Source organism: Panthera uncia, chromosome C2 (assembly GCF_023721935.1).
Source record: "Panthera uncia isolate 11264 chromosome C2, Puncia_PCG_1.0, whole genome shotgun sequence".
NCBI classification, from domain to species: domain Eukaryota; kingdom Metazoa; phylum Chordata; class Mammalia; order Carnivora; family Felidae; genus Panthera; species Panthera uncia.
The window spans coordinates 147,255,059-147,271,031 of record NC_064810.1 but is presented as its reverse complement, the minus strand read 5'-3'; positions in this window follow the sequence as shown (position 1 = coordinate 147,271,031).

Here is a 15,973-nt window from a genome sequence, read left to right as displayed (position 1 = left end):
CTTCCTTAGCCCCATCCTCTCTCTAGCGTCTCCCTCTGCATTCAAACTCAAGGGGACCCTATAAGCCTGCTGGATGCTGATGTCCACCCGGACTTAGTTCTCGGAGTCCTAAGAGAGGTAAAAACTTCCAGCAATGAACGAGTGATTCCTAAAACCATTCTCTGAGTGCAAGGATGTGTGCAAAGGGTGCTGGGATGCCTGGGGATGGTTTCACCTTAAGGTGGGATTCCTTCCTCCTTCCTCTGTTATTGAGGACAGAAGCAAGCTGGCAATGACTCGATAGCATTTGGTGCTGAGCCCTTCACTGGTGAGGTCTCGTTATGTAAGTGTTCCCTTCCCACGTCTACCTTGTCCCCTGATTCCTACAAGCAATACCTCTCCTGGAAAGCAGGCAGACCGGCTGGCTGCACTTCTCCAGGGGGGCAATGTGCATTCCAGACCTTCTCTGCGCATCTGGCCCAAGAGACCTGACTCAGGGGTGGATGGAAACTGACTAAAAACTGGTGGATTACCCTAAAAAAGAAGAAAGGGGGCATAGAAGGAAAACGTACCCAACTTCTGCTAGATTTAGCAAGTGTTTATTGCATATCTAGTGTATGTGAAGCATCATGATAGGCGTTTTCATGTCCTAGGAGATGAATGGTCTTATTTTAATCATAACTATTATTATTATTATTATAACAGCAGCTAGCATTTCCTGAGCATGTACTATGTGCTTTCACACACACTATCTCATGTAGTTTTCACAACAATCCAGACAGGTAGATACTTTGGTTGCCCCCATTTTACCCAGGGAAAGCCCCAGATCCCACCTGCATTGATACCTTATCGTTCCAGCCCTTCTGACTCAGGGGTTGAGCTAGGGAGTGCTTGGTTATTGTGGCTCAAAGGCTCTGGACGCTGTGTAGCTTGGGGAAAACTGCTAGGAGGCTCTGATGCTACTTTGACTTCCTAAGGCAACCTCTGACTCTGAAGGCAAAGAGGAACAGGCAGCGGGAGGCTTTCCCTGTTGTAGGTACAGCACGTGGTGCTCTCTGAGATGCCGAGACCCACAGCCAGGTAGACGCCTCTGCCTCATCCTCGTTGCTTAAGCAACCTGGGATCCCATCACTCCGTTCAGCCAGATGGTTTCTGATCATCCCAAACAGGGCTTATGTCACTCAGCCGTTGAGCCGAGAGTCCCCACCGTTAGCCTCAGGTGCGGAGCGGACGTGTAGGAGATGACCCCTGACCCTGCCATTTGTCTCACCCCAGCTGGGACAGTTGAGGCTTACCTGTGTATTCTACTCCACCCCAAATTCAGTCAGAGCCCCACTGCCTGTCAAATCTCTCCTCCTCTGAACAGATTTTCCAGATGCATGGATGTGGCTTCCAGCCTAGCGATCCCTTCCAGACCTAGTAGTCTGAACGTCTACTGACTTCCCCACCTCATCTCATTGCTCCTGTCCAGTCAACCAGGGAGAAGTGCAGGATGTTAATAGAGACTTTGGAGTTCTCCTAAAGCGTGGCTACTGGAACTATGCTCTATGGATCAGGAGCTCCACAACCTGCTGAATCGGGGCTTACTTTTTTTTTTTTTTTTTTTAATTTTTTTTTCAACGTTTTTTAATTTATTTTTGGGACAGAGAGAGACCGAGCATGAACGGGGGAGGGGCAGAGAGAGAGGGAGACACAGAACCGGAAGCAGGCTCCAGGATCTGAGCCGTCAGCCCAGAGCCTGACGCGGGGCTCGAACTCACGGACCGCGAGATCGTGACCTGGCTGAAGTCGGACGCTTAACCGACTGCGCCACCCAGGCGCCCCTGGGGCTTACTTTTTTAACAAGGTCCCAGGTGGGTCTTCTATGTGAGAGTTTGAGAGGGAATGCTAAACAGCGATTCTCAAACTTGGCCGCCCACTGGAACCACCGCGCAGAGTTTTAAAAAACACCAATGCCCGGCCCCACCTCCCAGTAGATGCTGATTTCCTAGGTCTGGGGGCCCTGGGGTAAGGGATTGTTAGGAGGTGCCCAGGTGACCCCAGTGGCTGAGAACCACTGCTTAGCGCATTGGCTCATTGCACTTTACACAACATTGATGGGATCCAGAGGAGTGGCCTACTAGCAAGGGCTCCATCACTCAGGGCGCAGGCTGCACACTCCCAGGACTCAGACTCTGGGCGGCCCCTCCTCCTGGCTCCCCAGCAGGACGAGGCCGAGACCACCCCCTCCAGCAACTAACCCAGGGGGCTTCTTTCACTTTGTATCATGGGAAGGTGGGAGGTGGGGACCAGGAATTTCCCGCTGGGGTGCTTCCATTGTCCCGTGGTTAGGTGGCCACAGTCCTGGTCAGAAAGGAGGAGTTAACCGGTTAGTTCATCTAGAGGTCAAACGCCTGGAAGCGTCAGCGCCTTTCCTGAGGGACAGAAAAGTTCAGGTTGCTGCCTGCCTCGCTCTAGCAGGAAAAACAGAAGTTTCGGTGGGAGGAGCAGGAGAAGCAGGGCCCCGATCGCCCTCCTGGCTTGCGGGCTCTGTGCGAGCTGCCCCGGGACTAGCGGCTGCAGCGGCTGGTGAATTGCAGCTGAGCGCGGAGCCCCGCCCCTTGCAGCCCTCTCCAGAGAATTCGCCGCTGCTGCCCGGCCCCACGTCTTGGCGGTTTCCTCCGCGTAGCTATTTTGGGAACAGGATGTTTGGGTGGAAGAGGGGGAGCCAAGGGCCTGGAGGCGACGGGTCAGAGGAGCCGGCCGGCCGATGGATGGCCGGGCGGGGTGACACAGAGCAGAGGCAGCCTCCCCTGGCCTCGCTGGGGCACAAAGGCGTGGTCACATGGCCAGCGGGACTGCCACTTGAAAGAGCTGCGATTGTCCAAGCCTCAGGTTTCAGGGAACCAGACGCAGGAAGGAGTTTTTGTTTTGCTTTAAAGCAACAGGGGCTAAGGCCAACTACATTTTCAGCTGCGGGAGGGGGTGGGGTGGGGGGTCTGCGCGTGCACATGAGCCCAACGGGGCATCTCCAAGTTTGTTTTTCTGACACACTGGAAACCACACGGTTCAGAGAAAATGCGTCTCACCTGCTGGGGCCTGCTTTTTTGTGATTTGCCAAGGGAAAAACACAGCCCGGACCACGGGGGATTGTGCACAGTTCAAAGGGAGGATGGACTTCCAATTGGACGAGGCGCTTCCCTGATTACACAGTTGTCACTGACCCTTCCAAAGGCCACCAGTGCATCCCCTCGGGTTCCCAGGTCCCAGACAGGGCTGCATCTGTGTGCTCGGCTGCTGACTGTCCCACTCTCAAGGCACCCGTGGGGAGGGGATGCGAGAAGGAGGGTTGAGGCTCGGGGTCGAGGATCCTTCTCGGATATGCTCTGTCAGGAGGCAGCTTCGCTCAAGAGGAAAGGTCTTTGGCCTCTTGGAGATGGGCCATGTGAGTCCCCAGGTGGCTACCTACTACTGTTTCTCTGCAGTGAGGATGTGAGTTTCCTCCTTTTGGAGATCTTCTAAGACACTCCTCCCTTCTAAGGCGGGAGGGGGTAAAGGATGGTGGAGGGGCTGACCACAGGGAGGGGACATCCTAGGTGCTCACTGTATGCAGATTCTCCCTCACCACTTTGTCCTTGGAGGCTTCGTGGGTGGCTCAACTGTTCCTTCAGCTATAATTTGAGGCCATATCGTCTTCCTTTGCTTTAGGAGACAGCAGACAGCTGCCTCCTCCACTGAGAACATTCTGGATATAGAATTTCAGTCATGACAGCCCTCCAGACACCAAGTACGACAAAAGAATTCCTTTTCTTTTCCCTCCATGGGATAAACCCCGGGTCCACTGGGCAGTAGAAGACTTCATCCGGTTCGTTGCAATGATACCAGTCATGTCTAGGGTCGACTCGGGATCTGTAGTTTGCAGTTTGGTCACAGTGCTGTCCAAAATGATTCTGGGGGGCTTCTTGCCCCTTCTGGTTCTGACTAAACCCACCCCCCCACCGGGAGTGGGTGGTGGGCCCGGTGTCTATGGCGACTGCCCTGTGTTCAGAGGGAGCAGCCATCTTGTTCTCTCCTGCCTTGGGTGTCTGCCTGGAGGGTGTGGCCAGCTGTTCTGTGCAGGTGGACAGGAGACAGCAGCCCTGCTGAGCCATGTTGCTCATGTGATTCAAGCTCTGGGTGTGGCCAGAGGGTCGTCTGGTCTCCAGAAAGCTCCCTTAGAACCAAACCAGCCGTGCCTGGCTTTGGCCCTCATCCTACAAGCCACATGGGTGTATGTCTCCTTGAATTACCTCCTCCATGGGGAACATGCTAGCTCTTTCCACTGGAATATATGGACCCATTGAAATCTTCTTCATACCACATCATGTCTGGGGAAAGTGCTGCCTGTCTCCTTCATCTCCACTACAACAACTCCCTTCCACTCTGCTGGCTCCAGCTAGCTAGCTGAGTGAGATCACCACCGTTGGAAACCTCCAGAAGAGAAACAATAGCCTTTCTCTTTTTCCCTCAGCTCTCCACAAACCTCACGGAGAATCCTCTCCTGTATCTTGTTCTTTACTCCGATGGCGATGATGATGATGATAGTGACGAGTGTGTGTATATACACAGTGGGATGCATGGCTTCTCATTCTGGATCTTTAAACTCTGCTGCCGTCTATTCAGGCACAAGGAGAACCTGAATTTGTCCCCTGGCACCTCTTTGCATCAGTATATCCAGTCCCAAACTGGGAGTCATGTTCTTCGGCAACTTTGGGGTCAGGGGTTTTGCTCCCGGTGCTGGGGGTATCTCTGCAACAATGGATGGTCTTGATTTTAGTTTCCAGTTGGTGGAGAGTCCCAACAAATAGTTATGGGAGGGGGGAGTCAAAACACATTTCCTCAATACTTCACATGAAAACCGGCCACAGTTACGTAGTTTTGAAGTTACCTGGTTTCAGCTCACCTTGCAAGTTGTCCACTAGCCACTGGCAGTCAGTCATCTCACGGTGCGACCTTGGGCACCGCACTTCAAGTCGCCGAGTCTCGATTTCCCAAGGCTGGATCATCTCGAAGGCCCCTTCCAGCTCTAAAGTTCTAATGCGAATGTGTTTGGGATTCTGGACAAGCCGCCCTGTGCTGCGCCTTGACATCCATGTGAAATACAGAGAGTTCTCCTCGGACTCCAATTTCTCTAGCGATGGAGACGAGGCCTGGTATAGATTCAGCATAACCCACGGATAATCCAAAACCCCACGTTAGCCTTTGGTTTTGATCTCACGTATTAGAACAGCGGACAAGCTGCAAAATTGACCAATTCGAATTCTACCTGTCCCTTCCCCTTCTATCCTCTCAAAGACATGCTAATTTGATCTGTAATGTGGCCAAAGGGCAGACAGTAGAAGGGAGGAGAAGCCAGAGGCATGAAAAATCCCCAAACTGGATCATCCACCCCCTGGATAATGGGCAGTTGCCTGAACAGAATGCTCAATGAGCGCTCGTCCCTTTTTAAGCCGGCCCCTGTCCCCATGCCGAGATAGCTGTAATCTCCATGGCAAAATGCATTAAACTGTTGAGCTCCTTAGACAGATTCCACCATTCCTCACTCAATTCACAGGCAGGCTAGAGTTTTTGAAATTAGAAACTGGTATATTGCCATTCAGAAGTAGCAGAATTTAAAACACCTTACCAAAATTCTAGCCTGGGGGCCCAAGGACTTTCTGCTATCCAGACCAGTAAAAGCACACAGCAACCTGCGTAAATGTTCATGCTTGCCTTCATAATGATAAATGTCTTTGAATGAATACCTTTTCACCCATGAATTTAGCTGACTTGTAAATATTACTGAAATCCCACTTGACTTCCACTGGTCTCTCTCTATATCATGATCTTTCTTTAAAAAGGGGACAGACCCTGACCACAATCTAGGTTGCTAACCACGATCTCTATGTATCTCGGCTCACATCTTTGAGAAGAAACTCTGATTGGATCAACCTAGGGATACACTGCCTTTGGGTCAGATGAGGTTGTGTTCATCGCTTGATTTACCCAGAGTCCCCGCCTGGGAGAGGCTGCTCCATGTTCCTTAAAACCCTGACCACAGGTGCTTGGACTAGAAGTGGACATGTGAGCTGGTCAGTGCTTGCAAGCATCTTGGGCTCTATGGTAAGAGCCTGGACCAGTCATGCAGCAAGACTGTTCCCCACTATGGACCCTACGGTCTGCATGAGTCTCTGAAGGTCCCTCAAGCTCTCATGCTTTATGTCTTTCCTAAGCCTAAAGACTCCCACAGTGTTGCAGACCAGAGTCCAGCAGGGACGAGGACTCGCCAGGACAGAGTGCTTGCCCTTGGGGCAGGCCGGGGACCACGAAGTCCTATACCAGGACTGAGATGGGAGAGAGAGCTGGGAGTCCACAGAAATGCAGAAAAATCAGGGGCCAGGACTCTGTTGACCATGATCCCCAGGAAGGGAGGACAATCAAACCTCAAGGCTAAAACTTGCGTCACGAGGCATCCTGGTGGGGTTGGACAGCTGGATGCTTCTGGCATAGGGAGTCGAGTGGCCCCATCTCTACCCTCTGATTTACCTTGGGGCAGGAGAATTTCCAGTGAGGAAGACTCAAACCTTGCCCACAGTGGGAGTTATGCTCCTCATTTTATTTAACCTCCTGGTGCATCCAGCCCCCAGCTGCTATGGGTGTTGGCCACTACCGGCTCATAGTTCTTCCCTTCTCCAGAGGATTGCCCTGGACTGAACCTGAGGTTCTACATCTCACCCTCCAGAGGTAGCCCATGACTAACTGATACAGGGGTCCAAAAGGCAGGCTCCTGCCTTTAAAGTGGAACCAACTTTATGTTGCAATTAATCCTCCAGACTTGCAATGGGATCAGGCTGAGGCTTGTCTCCAGCAGGGACCACATCCAAGCTGGGTTTCTTCCTCCACCTGTTGCCTTCGTTCTCCTTCTCCCAAGACGCTCCTTCAAGAAATTGTGTCCCTTTGAATTCCTGTTTTGGGCTCAGCTTCTAGGGATACCCACCTAAGGGACATTCTGTTGAGTAACAGTTGGGAAGGGCCCACATTTTAGACATTCAATGAGGACTACCTTTTTTACATCTATTTCCTTCATGACTTTAGGATCTTTCATGCTGACAGGTAGGGCCCAACATGGATTTATTAAGACTCTTAGGGAATAATGTAACCACTGCTCTACAAGATTAATTCATTTGGAGTAGAGAGATAGTTTTCTTTGGGCTCAAGGGAGGTTTTCATCCATTATGCACTGATAAATGTTTGCACTTTAACAATCGAGTTAGGAAAACAGAAGCTATTTGTGTCATTTTGAATGGTTTCCCAAACACACAAATTAATAAAATTTTTTGAAGACCTACCACATTTCTATCCTTTATTGTTGTTTTCCTCTTAGCCCTTCTCCCCTCCCTCTTACCCTTCTTCCTCCTCTTTTTCTTTCACTCCCTCACATGCACTGTCACCTTCTTGCTGTGATGTTCATCTCAAGCATTCAGCTCCTCGAGTGACTCCAACGTGTATATCTTCTCAAAGGAGCTCTGGATTCAGTTCTTGTCCTTCAAACAATGATCTCAGGCATGGATCTGGGGGTAATTTCTTATGGATAATAACTAAAATCTTTGAATTTGTGATTGACTTTTTGTTCCAAATTAGAATGGGTCCCCTTGTTATTCCTAAAACATCAGGGATCCTTACTGTGCATTCTGATGTGCTTTTCTCAAGAGCAGGGTTACAGCTAGAAGACTATGGGTTTCTTTTGTAATTAGTATAAAGAACAATAAAAGTTATAGTTGTATAATTATCCTAAGGCTGCAGAGGGCAAATCTCTTCCTTGTGGTCTTCAGGTGTTATGGATGAGGTCAGTTTCTAGGTTTGAGTGAAGGAAGTCAAGGAAGTTAAAATCAGATAGTTTTTTTTTTTTGACTATTTATTTTTGAGAGAGACAGAGACAGCATGAGCAGGTGAGAGGCAGAGAGAGAGGGAGACACAGAATCCGAAGCAGGATCCAGGCTCTGAGCTGTCAGCACAAAGCCTGACGTGAGACTTGAGCCCACAAACCATGGGATCATGACCTGAGCTGAAGTTGGACACTTAACCGACTGAGCCACCCAGGCACCCTAAGTCAGATAGTTTGAAGATTATTATTTATTAAAAAAAATTCTGCTTGGGGGAGAGGGGAAAGTGGGTGATGGGCATTGTGGAGGGCACTTGTTGGTATGAGCACTGGGTGTTGTATGGAAACCAGTTTGACAACAAATTATATTAATAAAATAAAATAAAAATTAATATCAATAAAAAATTCTGCTGAGAGACGAACACCACTACCAGAGGTTCAAAAAAAAAAGTATAAAACTACCAAATGACGTTGACATTGGAAACTGGGGGTTTTGTCCCCCTATGACTCCAATCAGCATGATCATGTGCCTTGTAGTGGCAGAGAGCATGGATGGTTGGGTTTATCCAAGACAGGTGCTGGAGGATCAGGTAGATCAGAAGCATATTGAGGATGCTGTCAAGAGCATGCAATGAGCAATGAACCTCGGGTCTAGGCTGCACAGAGAAAGAAGGAAGTCAGGTCATGCCTGGGGTGAGAAAGAAAGGAGGGGCGGGGGTGAAGGTTTTAATACCAAAAAAGAACAGGTGTAATTCCAAGTGACTTCAAAACCTTGGAGGACAGATGTTGAAGTCAGAAATGGGTATGATCAAGTTTAAAACTCCTCAAGTCCTAAGCATGGACAGGGATTATGTTGTTAACTTGGATGTAAGTAAAGGTTGCTGAAATTATGGTTTGGAAACCCTATCAGTTAGCTTTGCTGTGTATCAAATGACCTCAAAACTTAGTGGCTTAAAACAACAATCAAAATATAGTAGAGCTGGGTATAATAGTGTCTCCTAGAAAGTATGGTGGGGGCAGGCAAGGCTTGGCTATTCAAACCACTGTTGCACGAACACTTCTAGCAATGTGGAAGGCCAAATACTACTTTCCAACGGAAGCACTCCATTATGAGACAGCTTTAGATGCTAGAAAATCTTTCCTTAGGCCAAACTGAAACCTGCCTTCCTGCCATTTCCACCCATAGGTCCCGTTCTGTGCCCTGGGCCAGAGACAGTAGCAAACCTGTGTCCATGACACAATCAAGAAGACTGTGCTAAGGTGAGCAGTCTTTTTCATCTTCTGGCTTACATCCCTTCACGTGCTTGAAGATCCTGATTGGATCTCTTCTCTGCCTTGCCACATGACCAACTGCACAAGTCCCCATTGTTCTAAGTTCCTGACTCAGTTAATGAAGTTAATTCTCCTCTGAGAGTAGAGGCAGAGAGTCACCAACCAGGAAGATGGAATTGATTTTAAATCCTCTGAGGGGTACCTGCAAAAGAGAGATTGTGGTAATTAGACAGGTTATCTAAGCATCCCTAAAGCCTAGAACAGCTAATTGGAGCAAAAGTCAATTTCCTGAGTCTAATTTATACACTTAATGTCATTTTTGTTTCACTACCACTTTATAAACACAGAACTAGTCAAAATAAAGATACAGCCTCGAGAGGTGAAAATAACTTATCAAGGGAATTTTTGACTACATCATTTTATTGAAACCTTTTAACAACCCTGCAAGGTAGACAGGATCGTTTCCATATTTAGGTGAGCAAATTGAGCCTCAGAGAGGTTAAGTGGTCAATCTCCCTTTACCAAGCCAGGCCAGCCTTTTTCTGGGCAAGTTGGAATATAGTCCCCACCTGCCACTTGTGGATGGGGATACAGGTAAAGACATGGGTCCGGGACATGGGTCCGGTTGGATGTGCATGTTTCTGGTTGACATGAGCTAGGCAAGAGCAGGATCCCAGAGGCCAGGAAGGGGGGTGCTTTGCGATCCCGTTCTGCTGAAGAGGCAGTGGTGCCTCCTGCCCTCAACACTTGCTGCAAGGCCCTGTAGGCAAAGACCACTGTATAACTGAATGGGGAGAGAGGAACGCAGGCCTGGAGTGATGGGGGCTCCTAAAACAGCACAGCATTAAACACTGCTGGCTCCTGAGAAGACAGACTGCAGGAGAATTTGAATTATTGAAGACTGAGCAGGTTTTCAGCACTACTCCCTCCCTCTGCTGAGACTGCACGCCTCCCCTCCCCCAGCCTCTCACCTCTTTCTCTCCAAGCTGTATGACTCTGTGCTGGTTCCTGTTCATGCCGCTGCTGGGCTGGGAGCTGGGAAGGAACGTTCCCTTCTGTCTCTCTTTCTGCGAAAGGCACAAAGAGAAGGCTTTAGTTCTCCTCCTCGGGGACCTAATGCATGGATAGTGGTTCCACCTGTGCTCACCTGTGAGCCCTAGAAAGACAGGTGGGCAGAGCAGGAGGGGCCTGACCTGGCCCTGGATCAGTCTTCACTACGTTGTTTCCTGAAAAATTGTGCGGGTGCCCAGGCTCAGACAGTGGAGCCTCCCCCAGTGACTCATAAAGGCACAGGTAGCTGTGTCCACGGGCTTCCAGAATCTTGTGCTCCAATTTCAGAAGAGCTGGGCTATTATCCCGGGTCTGCAGGTAACTCGCTTGTACTTTGAGAATTCGTTATCAAAACCAAGTGTCTGGACTCCACCATCTCTAAGGGTTTTCTTTTCTTTTCTTTTCTTTTCTTTTCTTTTCTTTTTTTTCTCTTCTCTTCTCTTCTCTTCTTTTCCTTTTCTTTTCTTTTTTTCTTTTCTTTTCTTTTCTTTTCATCTCTGAACGTTTGTAAAGACAAGATTTAAATTAAAAATATGTTTTTCAGGTGGGAGGGAAATTGTCCATCTAGTAACGTGTAACTGAAACCCCCTTTCTGTGGCAAAGTCATTCATGTATCCTGCATTTCACATGGACCATGCAGAGTAAATGATGGCAATAGTTCCTGATTCAGAATGGTTGTTTGGGTCTTGGAATATCTGTGATAAGCAAAATAATGGCCCCCAAAGATATTCATGTCCTAATTCTCCGAATCTGCAAATACGATACCTTACGTGGCAAAGAGACTTTTGCAGATATGATTAAGTTAAGGATCTTGAGATGTAAATATTGTCCTGGATTATCTGGATGGGCCCAATGTAACTACAAGGGTCCTTATGAAAACGAGGCAAGATCTTCAGAGAGAGAGAGAGAGAGAGAGAGAGAGAGAGATTTGAATATGTTTTGCTGATGGAAGAAGGGGCCCTGAGCCAAGGAATTCAGGCAACCTCTACAAGCTGGAAAAGGCAAGCAAATCGATTCCTTCCCTAGAGCCTCCAAAAGGAACATAGTCCTGCCAACAGTTTGTGTTTCGTTCAGTTCGATCTCAGACTTACAAAACTATAAGATAATAAATTTGCGTTGTTCTAAGCCAGTAAGTTTATGGCGATTTGTTACACCAGCAACAGGAAACTAACAGGGTCGACAACTGTTCAAGCTTGCTTGGTGTGCACCAAGGCCGATGTGAGGAGATGCCACATGTAGGGCCATATCTTTGATTGGGTTTCCCAGAAGCAGACGCTGAAACTGATTTGAATGCAAGTCATTGATTTGGAAATGTAGGAAAGCGGAGAAGTACAACAGGGAGACAAATAAAGTTTTTCTTTCTGAGCAAGTTACTGCTGCGGGCAGTCAAGGCTGAGTCTGTCTTGAGATCTTTGGAGAATGGTGTGGAGCCCTCAGAGATGTTCTATACGAGGAGCAGGGAAGCTGGGGTCTGTTGGTGGTCGATGGCTGTACTCGGGGGTTCCAAGAACTTCCAGTCTGTTGTCACATGGACTGATCAAAGTCCTCAGGGAGAGAGTTGCAGGCTCCCAGTAAGATGCCATCGATGTGTGGGGCAATGGTGAGTGCTGAGGCAATATGGTGGCCCCACAGGGTCTGCTAGGGGTGATTTAATGGGAGGTCTGCCAAAAAGACAGGCTGCCCCCATTCTGCAGATTCACGTGAGTCCTCTCAGAATTAATGCGGGCGGTGCCTTGGAGTGTGGTTATCTGCAGGGTTGGAGACTCAGCATTTTTGTTTCTGCTTTCACTGGTGGGCCTAAGGAATAAGTGGAGGGGGTGGAATGTGGACAGGTGGCTGCATATCAGCAAGGAGAAGGTTGTTTCTCCTGGGCCGTGGCCTTTGATGGCAAGGTGGAGGGCTCCTGGCTAGGGACGGAAGGCAGTTCATGAAGAAAAGAAGGAAGGTTTCATGACAGCTTGCTTCCCTGATGAAGAGGGAACTTGATGAATCTTGACAGAGGGAGGGAAGAATAAAATCAAAGTCCCCAAACATTTTAACATGAAAAGGGAACAGCAGTCTCAAAGCACACTCGGGTCTGGTAAATAACTCATCTGAAATATACGCAGAAGGGTGCCACATTCAACAGAATCACACTGCAGGAGAGGGTGACCCAGAAACTCACGGATCCAAGTGGAGAAGCCAAGCCCCACGGAGAGTATTCCGGTGAGGCTAGAAGCTGGGAAGTACGATCTGTTTCGTGTCAGGGGTTTTAGTGATGGGGCTGGGCTGGAGTGTCAGCTCCCCAGATTTCTACAGCAGGACCCATTCTACTGAAAAACACATTCCTAATGTGCCCTGCTCACAACGTCAGCTCCTAGCAAGGCAGGGAAGGCTGCGAAGGGAGAAAAATTATTCTCGAATGGGCCTGACCACCACCGACAAACTAACTGGCAAAATGGAAGAGATAAAAGCTTTGTATAAGTGACTGTTGTAACTTGGGATTCATCGGTGAGGTGTTGGGGATGCTAAGAAAATGGATTCTAGACATCAGAAGGCAGATTTCTAAAATGCCCACAAAAAATAGGTACCATCTCTGGCTAGAATCTATGAATGGTGATATGACATCAGACAAAATGGGGACTTTAAAAAAACCCACAAAATTGTAACAATCCCAAAAGAAGGCATTTCCATGGCGGAATGTGCTAGTAATGGGGCTTTCAAGATAAACTATATTCTAAAGAATAGGGGACACAGCCAAGGACGAATGAGAAAAGTAAGATAAGGGCCAGGAGGGCTTCAGGAATATTAAATGCCAGGAAAACTCTTGGTTACCTCAAATGCTGGGGAAAAAAACCAAACTGAACATTTATTGAATGCCTTCTATGTTCTAATCACTGTGCAAGCATATTCTCCTATTTGGTTTAACCTGCAGAAAGGCTGGTGGTTTACCAACAGACTCTGCCTAGAGCCGGGGTTTGGTTAACATTGCTTTGAATGGCCCTGATGTAGACCGCATAAAGCCAGGAGGCACACAGAAGGAATTCTGATAAATATTCAAGATTATTATGAGGAGTCAGACTTCACAGACAACCCGGTATCCACGCCCAGGTTGAGGGGCTCACTGAGAGAGTCTCTGGGAGCTTTGCAGTGGGGGCCGGCTAATGACAAACGTCGCAAGAGCTGGCAGCGTGTTGTGGCTGCTGGTGAGGGCCTGGTGGCCCGACTGTCGGCTCTGATCAACTCCACTCACATTCCGGGCAGGACGTGCCTGCCTGGTGGTGAGGGGGTGCCCCGGGGCGCCCCACTGCAGGACCCCCTCCAGCTCCTGAAGCCTAGCACGTGGGTCCTCACTGCGGGGCTCCCTTCCCACCGTCACACTGTCTTCAATGCCCTTTCCTGTGCGATGTGACCCTCTCTGTTAACGTCGTTCATGAGTTTCTCATAGCTTTTTGTCCACCGAGGGCTCCTCTTCTTATTTTCGACAGTGTTTCTATAGATCCGCAATGTATTCTTACATTTTCCAGCATTTCTAGCTGAACACGATTTACGAAGGCTCTGTCTGAGAGCCATGGAAAGCAGAAACATTACGTTGTTTCCTTTTTAATTCCCCCTCAGAAAGCACAAAGAGCTGTTTTTGTTTGTTGCCCACGTGACAGCCATTTCCCTTTTCCCACACACCCACGCAGTTGCCTCCCCTGGTCAAAGACCGAAAAGGCAGTTACGATATTACTTCATCCAACACTTTTTTAGACTTGTGGCAACGTTTTCTTCCTGAAATCCCAGAACAAGCCTTGGAGTATCTCCCAGAACAATAATTGCTTATAAGGTAACCAGTGAAATTATAATAGCTGCAGGCTGTGAAAAATAATAATTTATTTGGTGATTACATAACGTTTCTATTTTTTTTTTTTTCCACCATAGATTACTAGAGCCACAACGTTGCCATTATTTTCCGGCACACTTAATTTGAGCTTTCAAAATTCCTTCTGCTCGCCTCCTTACTCTTTTTTTTTCTTTTTGTCTTTGCAAGAAAAATATAAGAAAAGGGGAATTAAAGTGAGTCTTTTTATCTCATCTTATTATCAAGACTCTGTTCTACAAATTGAACATGAAATAATATCCAAATGTGGCTTAAAGTTAGAAGGACTAGTAAGATTCCCAGAGTCCAATTTATCCTTTGATGTAAATCTCAGGAGATTTTTTCAAAAGACAAAGCAAACTTGGAGAGCCAGATTCATCAGAATCAGCCATAAAAGACCTGTAAGAAAATCTGGATAATGCAGAGGAGGATCCAAACTCTTATTGAGTATACGAGGCTTTGAGAAAGTCATAGAGTAGTGAGTCCCCAGGTTGTTTTCATTGGACTTAAGTTCTCCGTCACCCTCACCCTTCCTTTCCAGGCTTAATTCCTATTATTTTATTTCGTTCCCACTTTTCCTCATATGGTTCCTTTTTCTCTCCTTCCATACATGCTCGCTCATGTGCGTGCACACACACGCATACAATTCAGAGACCAGTCCTGAAAATTAGGACCATCTCTGCATCATGAGTATTAATATTCTGAGACTGTCATAATCTTGTTTCTTTCAGGGATCAGTGAAGTTCACCAGGTTCCCCAAGATAGTTTCTTTTTTTTAAATTTATTTATTTATATTTTGAGAGTGAGAGAGAGAGCATAAGTGGGGAAGGGGTGGAGAGAGAGGGAGGGAGAGAATCCCAAGCAGGCTCCATACGGCTAGCATGGAGTCTGACACGGACTTAAACCCACGAACCATAAGATCATGACCTGAGCTGAAATTACGAGTTGGAGGCTTAAGCGACTGAGCCATACAGGTGCCCCAAAGGATCCCCAAGGTATTTTCATAGTAGGTGGTGAAGGCCAGAGTTGCCCATTAAGATGTTAAAATACAGGGTGCCCAGTTAAAATTGAATTTCAGATAAACAATGAATATGGATACCTTATCCTTAAGAAATTTTGTTATTTGTCTGAAATTCAATTTCAGCTGAGCATCCTGTATTTTCATCTTGTTAAATTTGGCAACCCTAATGAAGGTGGTACACCAGCCAGAGTCTTGTCAGAAAAAAGATGACATACTTAAATGGGGGGAATTTGAAACCAGTTTCAGAAAGATGTTATTTACAAAGGTGTGGACAGTCCCAGGAGACCACAAAGGATGATGGGGGAGGGGGAATCTGAAGTCAGAAAGAGTGGAGGACAGTTACCACCCATAAAGGAGCAAGGAGAGGGAGTGATTTCAGGACCCAGAGACAGGGAATTTCTATGGGGAGGGCTGCCTGATGAACAACGACCGTCGTGCGAGAGGCTGAACCCAACTGGCGTCCTGGAGGAGAGAGAATCTGTCAATGTGGCTCACAGAGATCAGCTTCTTGGGGCTGGTGTAGAAAAGGAGGGCATTGGATCTAAAGGGTCAAATGGAGACTATCCAGCACAGGACATCTTTGTGCCTCTGGGCCTCTGGGTGACGTGGACCTAGTACCGAATAGGCCACAGCACTCGGGGGTGCAAACACTTCACTGTCCAATGCCTACCTGGGAGGGTCTGTCTGCCCCGGCGCCAGTCTCAGTGTGTGAGCGTAGGCAGTTCAGGTACCGGCTCTAGAGAGACTCAAACTCCCCCTCTGTGGGTCTGTTTCTCTTGGGCTTATGTTTCCCTTCTCCCCAGCTGTGGGCCTGAGAGAAAGCTCAAGGAAACTTCTTGGCCTGTGTATTAGTCAGGGTTCTCCAGAGAAACAGAAACAATAGAATCTATCTATCTATCTATCATCTATCAATCATCTATCTATCTATCTA